This window comes from Scyliorhinus canicula, chromosome 1 (genome assembly GCF_902713615.1).
Source record: "Scyliorhinus canicula chromosome 1, sScyCan1.1, whole genome shotgun sequence".
Classification (NCBI taxonomy): domain Eukaryota; kingdom Metazoa; phylum Chordata; class Chondrichthyes; order Carcharhiniformes; family Scyliorhinidae; genus Scyliorhinus; species Scyliorhinus canicula.
The window spans coordinates 86,506,206-86,531,416 of NC_052146.1; the positions used below are offsets into that span (position 1 = coordinate 86,506,206).

Sequence of the window (25,211 nt, forward strand, 5' to 3'; positions counted from 1 at the left end):
TAGGGGAAGGAGGCATGTTTGGGAGGGAGTAGTAACCGTGGTGGTGGTGGTGGAGTGGGTTGTGGGAGTGGTGGTGGTGTGAGAGTGCTGTGAGGGTGGTGTTGGGGGGAGGGGGGGGGTGGGTATGAGGCTGATATGGGGGTAAGTGTGGTTTTGGAGTGAGGGTGGTGTGGGGGTGAAGGTGGTGTTTGGGAGGTGCCACCGGGAACCCGAACTCAGCGAGGTCTCACTTCCTCGCCCGATACCGACCTCCAATCCGGAAACTGCCTTTTCCGCGGGCCCGCGGCCACGTCCAGGTCCCGCTGCTCTGCCGCAGTGAGGGGCTGCAGGCCCAGCGGTCCCCCTCCAGTCTTCTCCCGCTCCCAGCGGTTATGGAAGGTCTTCTCCTGCAAGGGGGGGGGGGGGGGGGTGGAGGAACAGAATATAGGCACTGTTAGCCAGTCTGACACATGCAGCCCAGGGCCTGGGTAGATGGGTAGATGGTGGCTTCAGTGGCCAGGGCACCAGACCATGGCAACCGGTATGGGTGCCGGCATGTGATGTGTGGTGGGGGTTCAGCCGCCATTCGGGTGGGGAAACGGGTGAGGTTGTTGCCAGGTGCATAGTGTTGCCGGCTCACCCTGGCCACCCGGAGGAGGTTGTGCAGTTTCTTTTGGCACTGCTGGTCACTCCAGACGGCGTTGCCCAGTGCGCTGACATCCATAAAAGTGTGCCGCTGTCCTTGCTGCCATCTTGTTGGCTGGGATGGTGCGTGGGAGAAATGAAGTGTGTATATGCGGCTGAAGCTTGTCAGCCTCCTGAATATCAATCACGAACCTGGCATATCTGGCAGCCTTTCTCATTGGAATCAACTATATTCCATGTGGTGCCGGTGTTAGCCCCTTGACGGGCGGTGAATCAGCCCAGGCTGCGGCACCAGGTTTGCTGTCATAGAACTCCATGAGTCCTGTCCTGGCATCAACACTTAGTCTCAGGAACGGAGACTTGTGCCGACTGTATTTTATTGCATACATTATTCAAAGTATTTTTGATATGCAGTATTTTCTTGTATACAGTACTTTGTTGTGTACAGTAATCACAGTATTTTGTTGAATACAGGATTCACAGTATTTTGTTGTAGAAAGTATTCACAGTATTTTTTGTTTTATGCAGCATTTTTCTATTGTTCTGTAGACTGTTTACACTATTTTGTTGTACATAGTATTCACAATCTTTTGTTGTGCACAGAATTTTATATTATGAATTATTGACAATATTTTGTGTTACAACACCCTGGGCTAATGCACAGTCAATTCTAGCTCTTCATGCCCTGGAGTCACAACACAGGTGGATTAATCAATAGTTCTTATAAAAATACACAATTACTGTTTATTTATTACAAGAACTATCATGAAATAAGCAGCAAGTACAACTGGTTAACGACAGGCTATTACCGAATACCCAATTTAACTACCCCTCCCTTCCCCCCTCACCGTCTACACATACACACACAAGACATAGAAATGCAGAGGGGTGGGAAGGGGTAAAAATCATAAGTGGAGATTCTTTGTTTAAGGTGATGGTTTTTAACAATTTCTTCACAGCAAGCTTGCAGATTAGAGTCTTTGGTTTGCAGCCTGTAATGGTCTTCTTTGCAGATGAATTCATTTTGGTTTTCTGTAGTTTCAAAATGTATGCCTTACAGCTTTCCCTGGGGAGGTCACTTGTTTCATATCAAACTTTGCTTTCAGTTCGTGGTTTGTTTTCAAACTCTGTAGTTTCAGGAACTCAGCTATCCCGCAGGCTTTCTGGAGGGAGTGTCAGCCCTCATAGTAGTCTTCTGGACAAAGATAGCTGGATCTTTCTGGAGAGACTTAGCAGGATATTCCTGAGAGACTTAACTCGATCCCTTCTGTGTGCTGCCAGAAGCAAAGCTGAAACCAAACTCAAACCTTGGGACTCTGAAAAACATCTAAGTGGAATCAGATACAATCACCAACATTACCGGGCAGAGCACAGCCTTTGGGGCCAATTCGTGGGCCACCAGCCAATCAATCAAACTGAGTCCCAACCCACCTCTCTGTCACTGATGCTGGCCAGTTTGCAGCTTCTCTTTAAATCAGCACAGCCTTCCCGATTCTTCCTGCTTCAATTAAAGATACAGGCTGTGTGCCTTAAAAAGCAGGGGCGGAATTCTCCGACCCCCCGGATTCACTGTATGTTGCTGTGTACAGTATTTTGTGCATGCAGTATTAATAGTATTTTGTTGTAGATGGTATTTTTTGCATTGATTATTCACAGAACTTTATTGTACATAGTATTTTGTTGTAAACAGTACTCAGTACATTGTTGTACACAGTATTTTGTTGGATAGAGAATTCACAGCACTTGGTTGTATACAGTATTTATTGTATACAGCATTCAGTATTTTGCTATAAGCAGCATTTTGTTATATAAAGTATTAATAGTATTTTCTTGCAGACAATTTTTGTACAGATTATTCACAGAACACTGTTCTATACAGTATTTTGTTGTACACAGTATTTTGTTAGATAGAGATTTCACAGTATTTTGTTGTACATAGTATTTTGTTGAATAGAGTAATCATATTATTATGTTGTATACAGTACTTTGTTATACACAGTATTCACAGTGTGTTGTTGTATACAGTATTTTCCTGTATACAGTATTTTGTTGTAGAGCATACACAGTATTTTGTTGTGTACAGTATTTTGTTGTATAGAATGTTCACAGTATTTGGATATATATATATATCACCCCTTCCCCTCCCTCCCAGAAAAGAAACAATCACCCGCACCTCTGCTCTCAACCCTCCCCCTCCCAGAAATTCTGCTTACTTGTGGCTTTCCACCCACTGTGGTCAACAAGGTTCTCAATCATGTCTGACCCATCTCCCACACCTCTGCTCTCACCCCTTTCCCGCCCTCCCAGAATTGGGATAGGGTCCCCCTTGCCCTCACCACCCCCCCCCCCCCCCCACCCTCCAACCAGACTCCATGTTCAAAGGATCATCCTCTGCCATTTCCACCAACTCTAGCATGATGCCACCACCAGACACATCTTCCCCTCACTTCCCATGTCAGCATTCCATAGGAACCGTTCCCTCCGGGAGACCCTGGTCCAACCCCCATCACCCCCAACACCTCATCCTCTTCCCACATCACCTTCCCATGCAATCACAGAAAGTGTAACTCCTGCCCTTTACCTCCTACCTGCTCACCATCCCAGGTCCTCAGCACTCTTTTCAAGTGAGGCAGCATTCAATCTATTGCATTTGCTGCACCCAATTTGTTGTATATATTGGAGAGACTGAACGCAGACTGGGTGACTGCTTTGCAGAACACCTTTGGTCTGTCCACAAACAGGACCCAGACCTTCCTGTCACTTGCCATTTCAGCTCACCATCCTGCTCTCATGTCCAGGTGTCTATCCTTGGCCTGCTGCAATTTTCCAGTGAAGCCCAATACAAACTGGAGGAACAGCACTTCATCTTCTGATTAGGCACATTACAACCTTCAGGACTTAAAACATCGAGTTCAACAACTTCAGACTGTGAACTCTCCCCTCCGCCTTGACCCAATTTTTATTTCTATCAATTTATTTTCATTTCTTTCATATATCTGTTTTTCTCTCACCATCATCTCCCCTTCCCCCCACACCACTTGGGCCATCTGTTCCCTGTTCCAGGTTGTCCTCTGACACACCGCTCACCATTGTTCTGCCGTTCATCCATTCTAATCTCTTTATGTGCCACTATCAGCACCCTTCTTAGCCTTAATCACCTCCATTTACATTCCTTTTGTCTTTCTGTCAATGAGACCCGGGTTCGATTTCTGGCTTGGGTCTGTGCGGTCTGTGCGGAGTCTGCACATTCTCCCGTGTTTTATTTTCTTTTTTTTTGGACCGAGTAAGGGCAGAAGAATTTTTTAGTTCGGCCATCATGATCGGCACAGGCAGTTCCTGTGCTGTACTTTTATTTGTTCTTTGGGTCTGAGTGGGTTTCCTCCGGGCCCTCTGGTTTCTTCCCACAAGTCCCAAAAGACGAGCTTGTTAGGTGAATTGGACATTCTGAATTCTCCCTCAATGTACCCAGAGTGTGGCAACTGGGGGCTTTTCACAGTAACTCCGTTGCAGTGTTAATCTAAAATAAAGATTATTATTGTTATTACATCTTTGTAAATCTCCACCAATCTCTGGCCCTGTATACAGTCCCACCGCTCCATGCCACCCCTCCCCCAACAACAGAATAAGTTTCACCTTATTTCCAATTCTTTCCAGCTTTGACATCCAGACTTGAAACATTAGCTCCCTTCTCTCCCAACAAATGCTGTCACACCAGCTGATATTGTCCAGCATTTTCTGGTTTTGATTCAAAGGGCCTGATCTAACCAAATGAGAGCAAAGTCCCATAGCGAGCATGTTTAGCCCTATGATCCTGACATAGATACATAGGGCGGAATTCTCTGCTCCCCACGCGGCCTGGGAGAATCGCGGGAGGGCCTCCCCGACACGGGGCGGCTGAGGGGAAAGACGGCCACCGCGCATGCGCGGGTTCGTGCCGTCAGCATCATGACGTCAGCCGCGCATGCGCGGGTTGGAGCCGGCCAACCTGCGCATGCACGGCTGACGTCATTAAACGTGTCGGCCGCGTCATTCTTGGCCCGACGCCCCCGCGGCCGAGATTTACGGAGCGCCGCTCCTAGCCCTGCCGGGAGGGGAAAATAGGGGGCGAGGAGCGGCCTCTGAGGCCGTCGTGAAACTCGGCCGATTTCACGACGGCCCTCCCAATTTTTTCCGGGAGGGGAGAATTCCGCCCATAGATACATTGCAGATGGGAGCAGGAGGAGGCCCTTCGAGCCTGCTCCGCCATTTATCACAATCATGGCTGATCATCCATCTCAACAGCCTAATCCTGCTTTCTCCCCATAGCCTTCGATCCCATTTGCCCCATGTTTTTAGCAACAACTACTTCCTGTGGTAATGAATTCCACAGGCTCACCACTCTGTGCAGGTTGTGGAAATGACGGTCTGTGGCTGGACACCGCCCCAGTCCAGTGGGGGGGGTCACCCCAGCCACTTACCCATCGTCCCATCACCCCTCCTACTCCTGGCCCTGGCAGGACCCCCCCCACCCCAGCCAGTCTGGCCAGTGTCTGGCCCGGCAGCCCACAGTTGCCTTTCTGTGTCCTACCTCTTCTCTCCTTCATCAGCCACGACGCCTGTTTCACGATTTTTAAAAGCAGAAGTGAACCGCATCTTCAGGAATTCGGTCATTGGAGACAGAGAATAGCAGAGGCCCTGGAGAATACTGGGTCAGGCCCTTTAATGATATGCAAATGGCGTTTACCGTAAGTGCACTCTGTACCGCATTGACGCTGCTGTCAAGGTGACGGATTTGCGATTTGCCATCAAATCGGCGCCTGCTGCGATTTTGGCATCAGAACCAATTCTCCACCCAGTCACGTTTCCCGATTTTGGCATCAACCAACGAAGAATCCCGCCCATCGTTTCTGAAACAGAGAAACCCACCGTGTGTCCAACAAAATACTGTGAATACTGTTTACAACATAATACTGAGTACAACAAAATATTGTAAATACTCTGTACAACAAAATGTACAGCAAAATACTGTGAATACTGTATACAACATAATACTCGATACAACAAAACACTATATTCAACAAAATACTGTGAATAATTTCTGCAACAAAATACTGTGAGCGCGGTCTACTGGCCAAGATGCGCCTAAAAGCAGCGCAACGCAGTGTTACATGGCCAGCAAATGACAGGAGTCCCCACTCCTGAGATCCAACCAGCATGTTATGCCTCATGAGATCTAACGTGATCTTGTGAGACGTCGTAATGTGAAGCCCGGCCATTGTGGGTGGGATCATGTTTTGGTAAATCTGCATGTCAGAGCGAGAGAGCTAGTCTCATTCTAATATGCAGTTACCTGAGATAAGCAAAGCATTGGGATCTATCTCCTTTGCCATGGAGACCTTGGGTGAGTGCTAGTCTCCACAAACGGAGACCAGACAGAATGCCACCCAAGCCCTCTGGCAGGGTGGCACTGTGGGACTGCCATGTGGGCACCCTGGCATTGCCAACCTTGCAGTGCCAGCCTGTAACCTGGCAGTGCCACCTGGGTGCCAGCCTAGCACTGTCAATATACCCTGGTGGCACTACCAGCTGGCAAGGGCATGGCCAGTGTGCCAGGCTGGTAGTGCCAAGGTGGTATTTTTTGTATGGTGATTAGCCCAGGGATGGGTGCACTGCACGGGTGTGGGAGAGTGTGGGTGGGCACCCGGGGACCCCAGTACACTGAGTTGGGGTTTGGGGCGTGTGGGTTTGGGGGGGGGGGGGGGGGGGGGGGGGGCGACGCAGGAGCTTGAGAGATCAGACGCCATTTAAATATGGCATCCTGATCTCTCACTACACTGAGGAGTTCCAGCAAGCAGAGCTCCTCAGTGCAGAAAACAGGGCTAAATGTGGCCTTGAACGTGCATTCCCTGCTGAGAGCCTGTATCCAACTGGATGGGCATTAGATTGCAGGGTGTTTCTCCATGGGTGTCCTTGTGCACCAATCGCTAAACTAAGCATGCAGGTAAAGAAGACGAATGGTATGTTGACCTTCATTGCGAGAGGTTTTTAGTATAGAAGCAGGAATGTGTTGTTGCAATTATACAGGGCCTTGGTGAAGCCACACCTGGAATATTGTGTGCAGTTTTGGTCTCCTTTTCTCAGGAAGGATGTTCTTGCTCTCGAGGGAGTGCAGCGAAGATTTACCAGACTGATTCCAGGGGTGGCGGGACTGTCATATGAGGAGAGATTGACTAGGTTATTATTGTTCCTGCTGGAGTTCAGAAGAATGAGAGGGGAATCTCATAGAGACTTATAAAATTCTAACAGGACTAGACCGGGTAGATGCAGGGAAAATGTTCCCAAACGTGGGTGCGTCCAGAACCAGGGGCCACAGTCTGAGGATTCAGGGTAAACAATTTTGGACATAGACGAGGAGACATTTCTTCACCCGATGTGGAACTAGAGACACTGCTGCCATCGTGGAGGAGAGGCGGGCCACCCTGTACCCGAGGGTGGAGAGGCGGTTGCCACCCGCAGCCATGCACTGGGCATGGGTACAGGTGGGAGACGTTGTGACTGCTGTGGGCAACACCGCCAGGACTGGCCAACAGTGAGAAACTGCACAACCTCCTCAGGGCGGTCAGGGTGATGAGGTAGCACTGTGCCCCTGGCTTCAACCCCCACACACACACTGTAACCCCCACCCCCCACCCAGAGGGTGGCCAAACCCCCACCCTGCACCACATGTCAGTGGCCATATCGACCACCTTGGCCATGAAGGACACCAGCTACCCACCCACTGGGTGCGCAGCAAGTTGGTTGCATTGCAAGCCCCGGCAATGGCGGTCCGTGACAGGGCACCCCAGTCCCATATTTTATAGTATTGTGCTGTGTACAGTATTCACAGTATTTTGTTGTATATAGTATTTTGTTGCGTACAGAATTCATGGTTCTTTGTTGTATAAATATTTTGTGTGCACAATATTTGCAGTCTTTTGTTGTGTACAGTATTCAGTCTTTTGCTGCATACAGCATTTTGTTGTACACTGTAGTCACCACAGTATTTTGTTGTGTATAGTATTTTTTTCTTTGCAGTGTTCACAGGATTTTGTTGTATACACTATTTTATTGTTTACAGTATTTTGTCGAATGAAGTATTTTGTTGTACGCAGTTTTTACAGTTTTTACAGTATTTTGATGAATAGAGTATTCACAATAGTTTCTTGTGTACGGAAATTTGTTGTGTACAGCATTTTGTTGTCTACGGTATTCACAGTATTTTATTGTGTATTTTGGAACACACAGTATTCACAGTATTTTATTGTGTATTTTGTTATACACAGTATTCACAGTATTTTGCTGTATACAGCATTTTGTTTTGTACACATTTTTTGTTGTATAAAGTATTTCAGATTCTTTTGTGCAGAGTATTCACAGCATTTTGTTGTATACTGCATTTTGATGCATTCCGTATTCATAGTATTTTGTTGTATACAGTATTTTGTTGTGTACAGCACCTGTAGTATTTTGTTGTATGCCATATTTTGTTGTACACAATATTCACTGGAATTTGTTGTATACAGTATTTTGTTGTGTGCAGTATTTTAGTTGCATATAGTACCAACGGTATTTTGTTGTGCACATTATTTTGTTGTACAATATCCACATTTGGATACAATATTTTGTAATATACACTATTTTGTTATATAAAGCACTTACAGAACTTGTTGTACACAGTATCCACAGTATTTTGTTGTATGCAACATTTTGTTGTAGAAAGTACTCACAGTATTTTATTTCATAATAATATTTTGTTGTACAGTATCCATTGTATTTTGTTGCACACAGTATCCACCATATTTTGTTGCATACAGTATTCTGTTGTACACAGTATTTTGTTGCACAGACTATTCACAGTATGTTGTACACAGTATTTTGTTGCACAGACTATTCACAGTATTCTGTTGTACACAGTATTTTGTTGCACAGACTATTCACAGTATTTTGTTGTACACAGTATTTTGTTGCACAGACTATTCACAGTATGTTGTTGTATACAGTATTTTGTTACGTATTTTGTTGAACACGGTATTCACAGTATTTTGACTTGCACAGTATTCACAATATTGTTTGTGTACAGCACTCAGTTCTAAACAATTTCCACAGCATTTTGTTTCATACAGTATTTTGTTGTATACAGCATTTGCAGTATTATATATGGTATTTGCAGCATTTTGTTGTATACAGTCTGTTGCATGCAGTATTTTGTTGCATGCAGTAGTCACAGAATTTTGTTATATGCATGATTTTGTTATATACAGTATTCACAGTATTTTGTTGTAACCAATACTTTGTTGTATATACTCTTGTTGTATAAAGTATTTACAGAATTTGTTGTGCACTGTATTCACAGTATTTTGTTGTACACAGAATTTTGATGTATGCAGCATTCACAGTATTTTATTGTATACTGTATTTTGTTGTGTACAGTCTTTTGTTGTACATAGTAGTCACACTGTTTTGTTGTATACAGTATTTTGTTGCATACAGATATACACAGTATTTTGTTGTATATCGTATTCACACTTTGTTGTATATAGTATTTTGTTGTGCACAGTATCCACATTATTCTGTTGTACACAATATTTTGTTATATACACTATTTTGTTGTATAAAGTATTTTCAAAATTTGTTGTATCATGTTGTATACAGTATGATGTGTACAGTATTTTGTTGTGTACAGTATTCACAGATTTTTGTTGTATACAGTATTTTGTTCTATACAGTATTCACAGTATTTTGTCAGATATAGTATATTGTTGTACACAGTATTCACAGTATTTTGTTGTATACAGTATTTTGTTGTACACAGTAGTGTGTTGTACAGAATATTCACAGTATTTTGTTGCCTACAGTATTCACAGTATTTTGGTGTACAGATTATTTTGCTGTATACACCATTTGCAGCATTTTGTTGCATTCAATATTTTGTGATGTGCACTATTCAGTGTATTTTGTTGTATGCAGCATTTCCTTGTATGCAATATTCACAGTATTTTGTTGTACATGATATTCACACTATTTCCGTGTGGGCACTATTTTGTTAGTACACAGTATTCACAGTATTTTCTTGTCTGTAGTATGTTGTTGTATACATTATTTCCCTGTATGCAATATTCACAGTATTTTGTTGTACACGGTATTCACAGTATTTTTGTGTATAGCACTCCGTTATATGCAATTTTCACAGCATTTTATTTCATATAGTATTTTGTGGTATACAGTAATAGTTATTCACAGCTTTTGTTGGTTACAGTGTTCACGGTATTTTTTTGTACATTATTTTGCTGTATACAGTGTTCACAGTATCATGTCAATACAGTATCAACATATTAGGGGCTTCCGTTAATCAGTAACTGAACTGGACTAGCCATATTTATACTGTGGCAATCAGAACAGTTCAAAGGCTAGGAATCCTACAATGAATATTGTTTTGGTGTATACAGTATTTTGTTGTATAAAGTATTCACAATATTTTGTTGTATTCAGTATTTTCTTTCATACAGTATTGACAGTATTTTGTTGTATAAAGTATTTTGTTGAATATAGTATTTTGTTGTATAGAGTATTCATAGAATTTTTTTGTATGCAGTATTTCTATCTATACAATATTTGCAGTATTTTGTCGCATGCAGCTTTCACAGAAATTTGTTGTCTCCAGTATCTTCTTGTATACAGTGGCTGGAATTTTCCAGTCGTCAGGATTCAGTTTTCCCACTGACAGCAAACCCCTGCCCGTGAATAATCTGGCAGTGTGGAGTGGGTACTTTGGGAAATCCCATTGACAAGCGGCAGGAAGGTAGAATCCCACCACTGGCGGCTGAGAGACATGTGACTGGGGGACAGTAGAATCCAGCCCAGTGTTTACATAATTTTCTTGTATGCAGTATTTTGTTGTATACAGTATTCACAGCATCTTGTTGCATGAAGTATTTTGCTGTATTAGTATTTACACTGTTTTGTTGTCTTTGCTATTTACAGTATTTTGTTGTATTTGGTATTCACAGTATTTTGCTGTACATAGTTTTTTTGTCTACAGTATTCACAGTATTTTATTGTGTAAGATATTCACAGTAATTTATTGTGTACAGAATTTTATAGTATACATATTTTTGCATGCAGTCTTCACAGTATTTTGTTGTATACAGTATTTTGTTGCATACGGTCTTCACAGTATTTTGTTGTATACAGTATTTTGTTGCATACGGTCTTCACAGTATTTTGTTGTATGCAGTATTTGGTTGTACATAATATTCAAAGTATTTCGTTGTACACAGTATTTTGTTGTACAGTTTTCACTGTATTTTTTGTATGCAGCATTTTAATGCATTCAGTACTCACTACTTTGTTGTATACGGTATTTTGTTGTATCCAGTATTCACCGTATTTTGTTGTATACAGTATTTTGTTGTATTGAGTATTCACAGTATTTTTTTATCCACGGTATTCACAGTATTTTGTTCTCTATAGTACTTTGTTTTATACAGTAATCCCAGTATTTTGTTGTATACAGTATTTTGTTGTGTGCAGCGGTCACAGTATTTGTTCAATATATTGAATGCAGTATATTGCAGTATTTTTTTATTCAGCATTTTGATTTGTTTTTTTTAAATAATTTTTATTTAAATTTTTGAAAAATGTATAACAACAAAACAATAATAATAACAATAATAAACACCCCCCTGGACCCGTAACAACGCATATAACGAGCCCCCCACGCCCCCCTCCCCAAACCCAATGAACAACAAAATAAATTAAAAATAAATTAAATTTAACATAAATAATATATTCAGCATTTTGTTGTAAACAGTTTTTTGCTTGGATATAATTTTTGAAAACCAATGTCGAGGTTCTTTTCCGGTGCAGCGTGGCCATTGGATCGCGCCCATAGTATTTGTTGTGTACAGCATTTTGTTGCATATATTATTCACAGTATCTTCTGGAAAACACTATTTTGTTGTGCAAAGTATTCACAGTATTTTGCCGTATTTTGTCGTATACAGTATTTTGTATGGTGTATTCACAGTATTTTGTGTGGCGTATTCACAGTATTTTATTGTATATATTATTTAGTTCTATGCAGTATTTTGTTGGATGCAGTGTTTTGTTGTATACACTATTCACAGGATTTTGTTGTGTCCAGTATTTTGTTGTATACAGTATTTTGTACCCAGTATTCACAGTATTTTGTTGTATAGTTTTTTGTTGTATACAGTATTTTCTATCCAGCATTCACAGTATTTTGTTGTGTACAGTTTTTTGATGTACTAAGTAATTACAGTATTTTGTTGAATATATATTTTGTTGCATATAGTATTTTGTATTCAATATTCACAGTATATTTTTGTATAGTCTATTTTGTTGTATAGAGTAGATTTGTTGTTTACAGTATGTTGTTGTATACAGTGTATTCACAGTATTTTATTCTATACATACATTGTTGGATATATTATTCACAGTATTTTGTTAAATATAGTATTTTGATGTATACAGTATTCACAGTATTTTGTTCTATACATATTTTATCCACGGTATTATTCACATAATTTTGTCATATACAGTATTTTGTTGTATACAGTATTGACAGTACCTTGTTGGATACAATATATTCTTGTACAGGGTATTCTCAATATTTTGTTGTGTATAGTATTTTGTTATATGCAGTATTTTGTTGTACCAGCATTCATAGTATCTTGTTGTATAATAGAGTATTCTCAGTATTCTGTTGTTTACAATATTTTGTTATTTGCAGTATTCACACTATTTTGATGTATACAGTATTTTGTTGTATAGAGTATGCACAGTGTTTTGTTGCATATGGAATTCATGGTATTTTGATGTATACAGTATTTTGTTGTATAGAGTATGCACAGTGTTTTGTTGCATATGGAATTCAAGGTATTTTGATGTATACAGTATTTTGTTGTATAGAGTATGCACAGTGTTTTGTTGCATATGGAATTCATGGTATTTTGTTGTATACAGTATTTTGTTGCATAGAGTACTCAGTATTTTTTAAAAGCTTGTTGCTTAGAGTATTCACATTTTTGTGTTGTATACAGTATTTGATTGTATAGAGTATTCACCGTATTTTGTTGTACACCGTATTTGGTTGTGTAGAGTGTTCACGGTATTTTGTTGTACACAGTATTTTGTTGTTTACAGTATTCAGAGTATCTTGTTGCATACAGTATTTTGTTGTACAGACTATTCACAGTATTTTCTTGTATACAGTATTTTGTTTCATACAGTATTCCCAGTATTATGTTGAATACAGTATTTTGCTGTATAAAGTGTGCACAGTATCCTGATATACATAATATTTTGTTGTATACCGTATCCACGGTATTTTGTTGGATAGAGTAGTCTCAGTATTTCGTTGTATACGCTATTTTATTGTAGAGAGCATTCACAGTATTTTGTTGTATCCAGTATTCACAGTATTTTATGATATACTGTATTTTGTTTAATACAGTAATCACAGTATTTTGTTGTGTAGAGTATTTTGTTGTATACAGTATTCACAGTCTTTTACAATATTCATATTTTTATTTAGAAAATTGATCAAGGATGTTAATTAAAAGATACCTGTGTAGCAAGGCTTCTTTTATCCCTTTTGATATCTGACTATCAGTATAATAATCCAGTAAAAATTGGACAACATGCTGGTGATGCTGTTGCCCAGTTTTGCAATGATGATGATGAAGCAAGTTATTGCCACCTGCTAAGGACAGGGGAGGAGCGGTAATCTGAATCCCCCAGGTCCCATCCTATACTGTCCACACCAAGTGTTGCAGTTTGGAATGTTAGATGTGTTTTGAGCCCCTTTTAGCATGTGGTCAATTTAAAGAACCAGGAGCAGACTTCTGTGAGTTCAAAAATAAAAAAGATTAATTATTCATACGAGTCTGCACCCTTCATCAATCACTCAGCACGCACTCACGTATGCATATGTACACGCACGCGCAACCACTTAGACACAAACGCACATGTGCACATACATGTGCGGACACACGCTTCACTCGTATGCACACACACTCACTCGCACGTGCAGACACAAACACACATTCACGCAATCTGTACTTTGGATAAGTTCAAATAGCTGGAGTCAGCTATCAGAATTTTTTTAGGATTTCACGAAGAAGATGATTGTTCAGCAGGTCATGAAGTAAGACACTTTTAGCTTTTGTATCAGGGGTCTAATTTCTTCACAGGTTGGATTTATGAATCAGGCTGGGAGACTTTTTAAAGACATTGCAACCTATTCTTAAAAGACATAGGTGACATGACCTGTTCTGCAATTACTGGGTGAAATTCACTGCCTTGCTCTACCGCTAGCAGAGTTACCAATGAGGCAGAGAATCCAGGGTCATGAAGAAAACGGAATCGGTGCCAGGCTTCCACCCTATTCCGATGCTCCGTCCCCACTGACAACAGTATTGAGGTTCACGCTCTGTGCCAACAGGAGGATGCAAGACCACTACCTCTGTCTGGACTACTCTCTAACTTCCAGACAGGGGCCTCCCTTCTAGTGGGCTTCCTGACAGGGTATCTCTTCTTGGTGACTTCCTGACATGGTGTTGCTCGTTATACTTTTCCTTAATTTGCTCTGTTTTAATTACCGTTGCTCAAGATTCACCAGGTATCTTTCTGATACCACCACAAGGTTCAAAACCGAATACTGATCAATGACTAGATACACCAGTTAGTAAGTTTAAAATCGATGCACATTTATTTACACACACAGTCAATTATTACTCATGCACAAACACTACTCACTAAACTACAACTACTACTAAAAGCCTATACTTAGTTTTGGGCACCCACTCAGTCAGGGGAACAATGGCCGTTGTCCGGTTCTGATACTGCTGGCTTCGAACTGGTATAGAATAGTAGCTAGGAGCGTCTATCTCGTAGCACATGTTGACCTTAGACTTACTTGGCTGGTGCTTGGCGGGCCTCTCGTCGCTGAGAGCCAAAGGCCAAGGTGAAGGTGAAGAAGAAGAGTTCAGGAGAGCGCTCTGACCTTGAGGACTATGTTTTATACCCCAAAGGGTTTCGTGCCTCTCTGGGTGGTTCCTCAACTTGGTCCCAATTAATTGGACCATGTCCCAATCATTTGTATCGATTCTCTCCAATAAAGGGGTCGTTGCTTGATCACTGGGCGGGCCCTAGGTGACCGTTGGCCTGCCTTTGTTTTAGTCTCCACTGGCGCCGGGGAGTCTGCCCTGGTACCAATTGCTTAAATGTTTCTCTTTTGTCCCTGGAGATAGCTCATTACTATGCTCATGGCTTGTAGTATCAGTTCTGTCTGGGATCTTCAAGTTCCAATACACAGGCAAACCTTGCACCTGCTTTTTTTCCAAGCACTGTCCACTTTTCTCTGTACTTTTTGCAAATGTCCATTTTGGAATCGGGACGTGGCCTCCCCAGGTGGCTACAATGGGTCTTTCTTCTTGGGGCTTCCGGACAGAGATCTTCCTTCTGAAACACTGGCATGGTTTTGATGAGTTTTACAAAAGTGGTGGTGTGTACGACATTAATCTCCCCATTCCAATCCAGGTGGCACATTAGCACAGTGGTTAACACTGTTGCTTCCCAGCTCCAAGGTCCCAGGTTTGATTCCCGGCTTGCGTCACTGTCTGTGTGGAGTCTGCATGTTCTCCCTGTGTCTGCGTGGGTTTCCTCCGAGTGCTCCAGTTTCCTCCCACAAGTCCCAAAAGACGTTCTTGTTAGATGAATTGGACATTCTGAATTCTCCCTCTGTGTACCCGAATAGGCGCCGGAGTGTGGCGACGAGGAGATTTTCACAGTAACTTCATTGCAGTGTTAATGTAAGCCTACTTGTGACACTAGTCAAGATTATTATTATTATTAACTTGATGGACCCCCCCCCCCCCATATGGGACCCCATTACTAGAGGGAATTCCCACAGTGATCCCCTAATTTGAGGTTCCCCCACAGAGCCCCCTTAACTAAGGGGCCTTCAAAGGGACCCCCTAACTAGAGGGACCCCCACAAGGCCCCCCAAACTAGAGAGACACCCCACAGCAATACTCTAACTAGTAGGACCCCCTTGCACAGAGACCCCCTTACAAGAGGATACTCCCACAGACGCAGAAAGAAAGACCCCTGTCTGCAAACTAGAGAGCAATCCAAACAGGGGCAGTGAAAGAAATTACAGTTGTTACACGTGCCTGGAAGCACCACCTGTTCATTCCTGGAAAGAGAACAGCTGTGACCTGTGTTTAAAATCCTCAGACCCGTGTTTAAGTAATTCATTCATTTCTGTTTGTCCAGACCCAGGTCACAGTCGCTTTCCTTCAAGGAATGGACATGTGGAGCTGCAAGGTAAGTTACAGCTGTCACTCTTGTTATTGCCCCTGTCTGGGCTGTTCTCCAGCTTCCTGACAGGGGTCTCCTTTCTTTGGGGGGGAGGGGGGGGGGGGTTTGTGTGAAGGTGGAGGAGTTTTTTTTGGGGGGGTTCCTTTAGACAGGGGGTCCCTGTGGGGTCCCACTACTACAGTGTCCCTGTGGGGGTCCCCAATTACAGGGATCCCTGTGAGGGGTTCCCCCCAATACAGGGATCCTTGTGGGGGGGGGGGGTCCCCCTATTACAGGGGTCCCTGTGCGGGTTCCTCCCTGTTACAGGGTCCCTGTGGGGCAGTCCCCCTATTACAGGGGCCCCTGAGGGTCCCCTTATCACAGGAGTTGCTGTGGGGGATGTGGGGGGGTGGGGGGGTTGGTAGAGAAGGCGTGAGCAGGCAGAGCATTGTTGGTAGGGTGGCCCTCAGATGGGCATGGATGGTCTTTACCAGTACGGCTCTAGTATGGTGGATCTTGCGGTGGGCCAAGGGGCAATGTTCAGCCCACCAGGCAGAGACTACAAGTGATCCGCGGCCAGGGCCGGCTCAAGGCACCGGCAACTCGGGCAGTCGCCCGGGGCGCCATGTGCTGGGGGCGCCAGAGACTCGGGTCCCGCGCATGTGCAGTTGGGCCGGTACCAACCAGCGCATGCGCGGTGGCCGCCCTCCCCCAAGGCGCCCCCCCCCCGGTCCGCCCCCCCGCTCGGTCCGCTCCCCCCCTCGGTCCTCCCCGCCCGCCCCCCCCTCGGGTCCGCCCCCCCCGTCGGGTCCGCGCCCCCCCCTCGGGTCCGCCCCCCCACCCTCGCCCCCCCCCCACCCCTCGGCCCGCCCCCCCACCCCTCGGCCCCGCCCCCCCAAGGGCGCCGAAGTTCAGCTTGCCCGGGGCGCCAGCAACCCTAGGGCCGGCGCTGTCCGCGGCCATGTGATTCCCCGCCACAGGGACCGGAGAATCACAGGGGGTCGGAGCATAGGGTGCCAGGCCCGCTAAATAGATGCAAATGGGTCATCATGACTCATTTGCATTTATTTACATCCCCTGCTGGCATGCATTGTGCATCTTGTTCACACCACTACCGGGGATGGGAGCCGATCCGGGATTCACCCCTGACGCCCGATTCTCCGTCCCATCAGGGAATGCATCCCGGCATGGAATATCCCTTCTATTGTCTTCCAGCCCTTAGAATGATTTCCATCACGGAGAAGCTGACTGCACTGGCCGGACTGGCTCCTCAGAGATCAGGCCTCAATTTTGAAATGTTGCCTCGATCTCTAAGTGAGCTTGAGGGTCCCTCGCAGCCCCCACTCATGGGTATTGTCTCCTCCCACATACAGGGGCACTACCCCACACACCCCCAGGTGAGAACATCCCGCTACTGGATCGCTAATGGCCCTCTTTGCTGGACTTCCCACACACCCTTTTGACCTTGCCTTCCAGGACTTCCCCCCCTTCCCCCCCGCTAACTTTCCAGAGGCCCTTTCATACCCTCTCTTCACCCTCGCACCCTTTCATACACCCCCCATTCCTTCCTTTTATGGGCATTGCCCCCCTCAGACCCTGGCCCTTGGCAGTGCCACCCTGGCACCCAGGTACTGGCACTGCCACCCTGCCCACGCTCCTGGCAGTGCCAATGGGAGGGGGTTCAGTTAGGTCACAAACCGCTCAGCGTCCGGCACGGTTCCCTATTTGGGCATCTCCTGAAATCAAACAGCCTGCTAGGCAGAACGTGGCCGTACAATCGTGCCCAAATTCTCCAAACAGAGAATTTCCCTCTCTGTTTCCTTTGGTGTCTTTGGATAAACTTGTTATATCAAGTTCATGTCGGCCACATTTCTGATACTGGTGTCAACCAAATAGAATGGTTTGGAAGTCCAAAGCCAGTACTATATAATAGGAGAGAGGTGGTCGCTTTCACACTTAACTTGTAGGTCTCAGCAGCTCTCTGTTGTTAAATTGCAAACTTGCGGAGTCTGGAGGTCCATTGATCCATTGCAGTAAACTTAGGAAAATGTCAGGTGTCAGTTCCACAAAGGGGTACTGTCTAGGTATGTCCGTTCCAGGAGAAGGCCCCCATACAGGTTGAATCAATTAGAACTTCCTGGAAGCTTGAGTCTGTCTGTGTTCCACAGAATCACTACAGTTAAGAAGGACTCCATTCAGCCCATCGAGTCTCCATCGATCCTCCAAAGGCCCACTCCCCCACCCTATCCCTGTAACCCCATGTGTTAATCATGGCCAATCCACCTAATGTGCAGTTGCTGCATTGTGGGAGGAACACACGCAGACACAGGGAGAATGTGCAAAGCCTAGCAGCCATCCAAGGCCAGAATTGAGCCGGGTCCTTGGCTCTGTGAGGCAGTAGTGCTAACCACTTGTGCCACCGTGCTGCCCAAATTGCCAGAAGTATAATAGGAAGCCAAATGTTCTGCCTCTGCTCAGCCAAGCTGCAACAGAAAACTTCAAAGATGTGCGTAAATCAAGGGAAAACTCTTACTGATCACGTCTAATGCAAAACCTTTTTTGTGCTTTGTGCTTACTCAAATAATGGTTAAACAGTTCAACCTTTACTCCATTCTTTCTGATGAATATGAAAGAAAGAGATTCAACCAATCAGAATATTCATAGAATAAATAAACAATGCAAACATTTTTAACAAAATGTTTAATTTGCTTCCTAAACATCACAGCTGTGCTGCAATACTAGGTGACAATGGCATGGGGCATCAGCTTGTAAATATGTGTATGTGTCGCATTTTAATCAGAGCTTTATGAAAGAAAAGTTAAAAAAGTGTTACAATGTTAAATAAAGAAAGTACTGCTCTTAACATTGTGGTATTCTTTCTCATTGTTAAATGAAGCCGACTATAATCTCTGGAAAAGTTGCAGTACTTTTCAAGCAATTCATTTGTTTTGAACCAAAATCTCGTATTGTCGTAATCCATTTGATAACTGTCATTATAAAAACAAAGGATCTGAGATTGGTCCTTTTGAAGCAATATGATGGTCCAGAAGATGACAGCAAGCAAATATATAGTTGCATCATCTGATATTTTATATTTTTCTATTCCTTTCCGCAGGGAAAACAAATTCAACGCTTCTACATTTATCTGTGACACGGAGAGTGTTAGAAACACCACAATGTGCTAAATCTGACAGCAATTTACAAATTGAAAATCTCCAACAAAGTATTCTGTTGTAACAGTCGAGCCTTTACATGCAGACTGCTTAAAAAAATGGTGGAAATTAAAACTTCATCATATACTTGGATCATTGTTTGTTAGAGGTACACATCTGTGAAACTCTTATTTCTTAGCTGTTGATCAGACATCAAAGTATTTTTTTAAAAATATCCCATGAAATGTTTTTCATAATATTCTGATCTCAGTAGAGGCCAGTAAAGTCTTTAGGCTTAGTTTAGAATCCGAAAACCCAGATATTTACTAAAAGAATGGTTGAAGCAAAATAATTTTATCACATCAAAATCAAAGAACATGAACTTAAATAGTGACATCATTTAAAAATGCCAATTATGTTAAAGGTTTTTTTAAAAATTCCAACTAAGGGGCAATTTAACATGACCAATCCACCTACCCTGCCCATCTTTGGGTTGTGGGGGCGAAACCTACACAGACACGGAGAGAATGTGCAAACTCCACACGGACAATGACCCGGGGCCAGGATCGAACCCGGGTCCTCGGGGCACTAATGCAGCAGAGTTCTGTTAAAGATAACAAAAATAAAATGAACAGAATTACTTATTCTCCAAATCAAATATATTGGGCCGGATTCTCCGACCCCCGCTGGGTCGGAGAGTCGCCGGGGGGCAGCGTGAATCCCGCCCCCACCGGCTGCCGAAATCTCCGGCGCCAGGGATTTGGCGGGGGCGGGAATCGTGCCTCGCCGGTCGGAGGCCGTTGGCAGTGCCCCCCCCCCCCCCCCCCCCCCCCGGTGATTCTCCGGCCCGCGATGGGCCGAGTGGCTGTCCGTTTTAGGTCGGTCACGCCGGCGTAAATTACAACAGGTAGTTACCGGCGGGACCTGGCTGCGCGGACGGCCTCCGCCGTCCTGGGGGGGCGCGGGGGAATCTGGCCCCGGGAGGTGCCCGCACGGTGGCCTGGCCCACGATTGGGGCCCACCAATCCGCGGGCGGGCCTATGCCGTGGGGGCACTCTATTCCTCCGCGTCGGCTGCTAAGGTCCTCCGCGATGGCTGACGCAGAGATGAACCCCCCTGCGCATGCTCTGGGATGACGCCAGCACACGCTGGTGCTCCCGCACATGTGCCAACTCGCGCTGGCCGGCGGAGGCCCTTCGGCGCCGGCTGGCATGGTGCCAAGCCCCTTACGCCCCGGCCAGCGGGCGCAAACCACTCCGGCGCTGGCCTAGCCCCTGAAGGATTCCGCACCTTTGGGGCAGCCTGATGCCAGAGTGGTTCACGCCAGTCCTTCGTGTCGGACCTGCCCACGCCGCCGGTTTTCACAGAATCCCGTCCATTAATACCACTTTCCGTCTGTACCCATTTTATTTGTATGCCAAAACCCTCAAGTCAGTTAGTTACCAATAATTGGAAGGTTAATTACTGTGAGCACTGTGCCAAAGGCAGATGTTTCTTTGGGGCCTTCTTTTTAATTCCAGCCTAGTTATCCCAACAAATCTTCTCCAACCATCCAAAGTTTTGCAAGTTCCCCACTCAACATGGGCATGTTGCCACCTCAGGTCAGACCTCTCCTGATTCTAAGATTCATTAACTCTGGAGTTTTCATCTGAATCTCCCTCTCCATCTTCAGCTTGGTTGTACCAGAAACCCAACTTGCTGTTCGTAGAGTCCTTCAGCTAGAACAATAGTTACAATTCTTTTAGCCTACACTCAGAATTTCAACTGAATTAAGAATATAAGAACATGGGCAGCACGGTGGCGCAGTGGGTTAGCATTGCTGCCTCACGGGGCCGAGGTCCCAGGTTCGATCCCGGCTCTGGGTCACTGTCCATGTGGAGTTTGCACATTCTCCCCGTGTTTGTGTGGGTTTCGTCCCCACAACTCAAAGATGTGCAGGTTGGGTGGATTGGCCACTTTAAATTGCCCCTTAATTGGAAAAAATGAATTGGGCACTCTAAATTTAAAAAAAAAGAATATGAGAACATAAAAACTAATAGCAGGAGTCAGCAATTTAGCCCCTCGAGTCCACTCCGCCATTCACTACGATCATGGCTGATCTCCTCTTGGCCTCAATTCACTTTCCTGCCCGTTCTCCATAACCCTTCAACCCATTATAATTAAAAATCTGCCTATCTTCTCCTTAAATTTATTCAGTGGCCCGGGATAGTGAAGTTCACAAATTCACGACCCTTTGAGAGAAGTAGGGCTGGATTCTCCATCAGCGGGATCCTCCGCTTCGCTGGCAGCGCACTCACACCTGCGGATTTCCTGATGGTGGGGGGTGGCCACAATGGAAAACTCCATTGGCTGGTTGCTGGGTCGGAGGATCCTACAGCCGGCGGGGGCACGATGCTCCAGAAAACGGGTGTAGTGGGACGGAAAATCCCGCCCGAAATTTCTCCTCATCTCTGTTTTAAATTAGCTGCCTCTTATCGTAAATCTATAACCTCTCAATCAAGATTACCCTACAAGAGGAAGCATCCGCTCGATGTCTACTTTGTCAATACCTTTTATCGTCTTATATACTTCAATTAGATTTCCTCTCATTCTTCTAAACTTGAGAGAATGTAGGTCTAAACGGCTCATTCTTCCTTCAAAGGACAAACCCCTCTAATAGTAACAAGAATAATCTTATTGTCACAAGTAGGCTTACATTAACACTGCAATGAAGTTACTGTGAAAAGCCCCTAGTTGCCACATTCCGGCGCCTGTTCGGGGAGAACATAGAACGTAGAAAAATACAGCACAGAACAGGCCCTTCGGCCCACGATGTTGTGCCAAACTTTTGTCCAAGATTAATCATAGATCATAGAATTTTGGACACTAAGGGCAATTTATCATGGCCAAGCCACCCAACCTGCACATCTTTGGACTGTGGGAGGAAACCGGAGCACTCGGAGGAAACCCACGCACACACGGGGAGGATGTGCAGACTCCACACAGACAGTGGCCCAGCCGGGAATCGAACCTGGGACCCTGGAGCTGTGAAGCAATTGTGCTATCCACAATGCTACCGTGCTGCCCTTGAGAACAAATTAATCGACACTCCATTATTCTACCATAATCCATGTACCTATCCAATAGCCGCTTGAAGGTCCCTAACGTTTCCGACTCAACTACTTCCACAGGCAGTGCATTCCATGCCCTCACTACTCTCTGGGTAAAGAACCTACCTCTGACATCTCCCCTATATCTTCCACCATTTACCTTAAATTTATGTCCCCTTGTAATGGTGTGTTCCACCCAGGGAAAACGTCTCTAACTGTCTACTCTATTTATTCCCCTGATCATCTTATAAACCTTTATCAAGTCGCCCCTCATCCTTCTCCGTTCTAATGAGAAAAGGCCTAGCACCCTCAACCTTTCCTCGTAAGACCTACTCTCCATTCCAGGCAACATCCTGGTAAATCTCCTTTGCACCTTTTCCAAAGCTTCCACATCCTTCCTAAAATGAGGTGACCAGAACTGCACACAGTACTCCAAATGTGGCCTTACCAAGGTTTTGTACAGCTGCATCATCACCTCACGGCTCTTAAATTCAATCCCTCTGCTAATGAACGCTAGCACACCATAGGCCTTCTTCAGAGCTCTATCCACTTGAGTGGCAAATTCAAAGATCTATGAACATTGACCCCAAGATCTCTCTGCTCCTCTACATTGCCAACAACCCTACCATTAACCCTGTATTCCGCATTCATATTTGTCCTTCCAAAATGGACAACCTCACACTTTTCAGGGTTAAACACCATCTGCCACTTCTCAGCCCAGCTCAGCATCCTATCTATGTCTCTTTGCAGCCGACAACAGCCCTCCTCACTATCCACAACTCCACCAATCTTAGTATCATCTGCAAATTTACTGACCCACCCTTCAACACCCTCATCCAAGTCATTAATGAAAATCACAAACAGCAGAGGACCCAGATCTGATCTCTGCGGTACGCCACTGGTAACTGGGCTCCAGGCTGAATATTTGCCATCCCCCACCACTCTCTGACTTCTATCGGTTAGCCAGTTTGTTATCCAACTGGCCAAATTTCCCACTATCCCATGCCTCCTTACTTTCTGCATAAGTCTACCATGGGGAACCTTATCAAATGCCTTACTAAAATCCATGTACACTACATCCACTGCTTTACCTTCAACCACATGCTTGGTCACCTCCTCAAAGAAGCCAATAAGACTTGTAAGGCAAGACCTACCCCTCACAAATCCGTGTTGACTATCCTGAATCAAGCAGTGTCTTTCCAGATGCTCAGAAATCCTATCCCTCAGTACCCTTTCCATTACTTTGCCTACCACCGAAGTAAGACTAACTGGCCTGTAATTCCCAGGGTTATCCCTATTTCCTTTTTTGAACAGGGGCACAATATTCGCCACTCTCCAATCCCCTGGTACCACCCCTGTTGACAGTGAGGACGAAAAGATCATTGCCAACGGCTCTGCAATTTCATTTCTTGCTTCCCATAGAATCCTTGGATATATCCCGTCAGGCCCGGGAGACTTGTCTATCCTCAAGTTTTTCAAAATGCCCAACACACCTTCATTCCTAACAAGTATCTCCTCCACCTTACCAGTCTGTTTCACACTGTCCTCTCCAACAATATGGCCCCTCTCATTTGTAAATACTGAAGAAAAGTACTCGTTCAAGACCTCTCCTATCTCTTCAGACTCAATACACAATCTCCCGCTACTGTCCTTGATCGGACCCACCCTCGCTCTAGTCATTCTCATATTTCTCACATATGTGTAAAAGGCCTTGGGATTTTCCTTGATCCTACCCGCCAAAGATTTTTCATGCCCTCTCTTAGCTCTCCTAATCCCTTTCTTCAGTTCCCTCCTGGCTATCTTGTATCCCTCCAGCGCCTTGTCTGAACCTTGTTTCCTCAGCCTTTCATAAGTCTCCTTCTTCCTCTTAACAAGACAATAAACCTCTTTTGTCAACCATGGTTCCCTCACTTGACCATCTCTTCCCTGCCTGACAGGGACATACATATCAAAGACACGCAGTACCTGTTCCTTGAACAAGTTCCACTTTCACTTGTGTCCTTCCCTGACAGCCTATGTTCCCAACTTCTGCACTTCAATTCTTGTCTGACAGCATTGTATTTACCCTTCCCCCAATTGTAAACCTTGCCCTGTTGCATGCACCTATCCCTCTCCGTTACTAAAGTGAAAGTCACAGAATTGTGGTCACTACCTCCAAAATGCTCCCCCACTAACAAATCTGTCACTTGCCCTGGTTCATTACCAAGTACCAAATCCAATATGGCCTCCCCTCTGGTCGGACAATCTACATACTGTGTTAGAAAAGCTTCCTGGACACACTGCACAAACACCACCCCATCCAAACTATTTGATCTAAAGAGTTTCCACTCAATATTTGGGAAGTTGAAGTCACCCATGACTACTACCCTGTGACTTCTGCACCTTTCCAAAATCTGTTTCCCAATCTGTTCCTCCACATCTCTGTTGCTATTGGGGGGCCTATAGAAAACTCCCAACAAGGTGACTGCTCCTTTCCTATTTCTGACTTCAATCCATACTACCTCAGTAGGCAGATCCTCCTCGAACTGCCTTTCTGCAGCTGTTATACTATCTCTAATTAACAATGCCACCCCCCCCCCCACCTCTTTTACCATCCTCCCTAATCTTGTTGAAACATCTATAACCAGGGACCTCCAACAACCATTTCTGCCCCTCTTCTATCCAAGTTTCCGTGATGGCCACCACATCGTAGTCCCAAGTACCGATCCATGCCTTAAGTTCACCCACCTTATTCCTGATGCTTCTTGCGTTGAAGTATACACACTTCAACCCATCTCCTTGCCTGCAAGTACTCTCCTTTGTCAGTGTTACCTTCCCCACTGCATCACTACACGCTTTGGCTGAATATCGGCTTCCTTAGTTGCTGGACTACAAATCCGGTTCCCATTCCCCTGCCAAATTAATTTAAACCCTCACGAAGACTACTAGAAAATCTCCCTCCCAGGATATTGGTGCCCCTCTGGTTCAGATGCAACCCGTTCTGCTTGTACAGGTCCCACCTTCC

At 44.8% G+C, this 25,211-nt stretch overlaps 1 protein-coding gene across 1 annotated transcript in view; it reads left to right on the top strand.

The window, feature by feature from the left end:
* Positions 1-19,265, top strand: part of LOC119964798 — a 69,868-nt gene extending 50,603 nt beyond the window's left edge. The window contains exon 6 of the mRNA XM_038794802.1: positions 19,082-19,265. The gene's annotated coding sequence lies outside the window, so the exon portion shown is untranslated. The remainder of the gene's footprint in view (positions 1-19,081) is intronic.
* Positions 19,266-25,211: the final 5,946 nt, after the last annotated feature.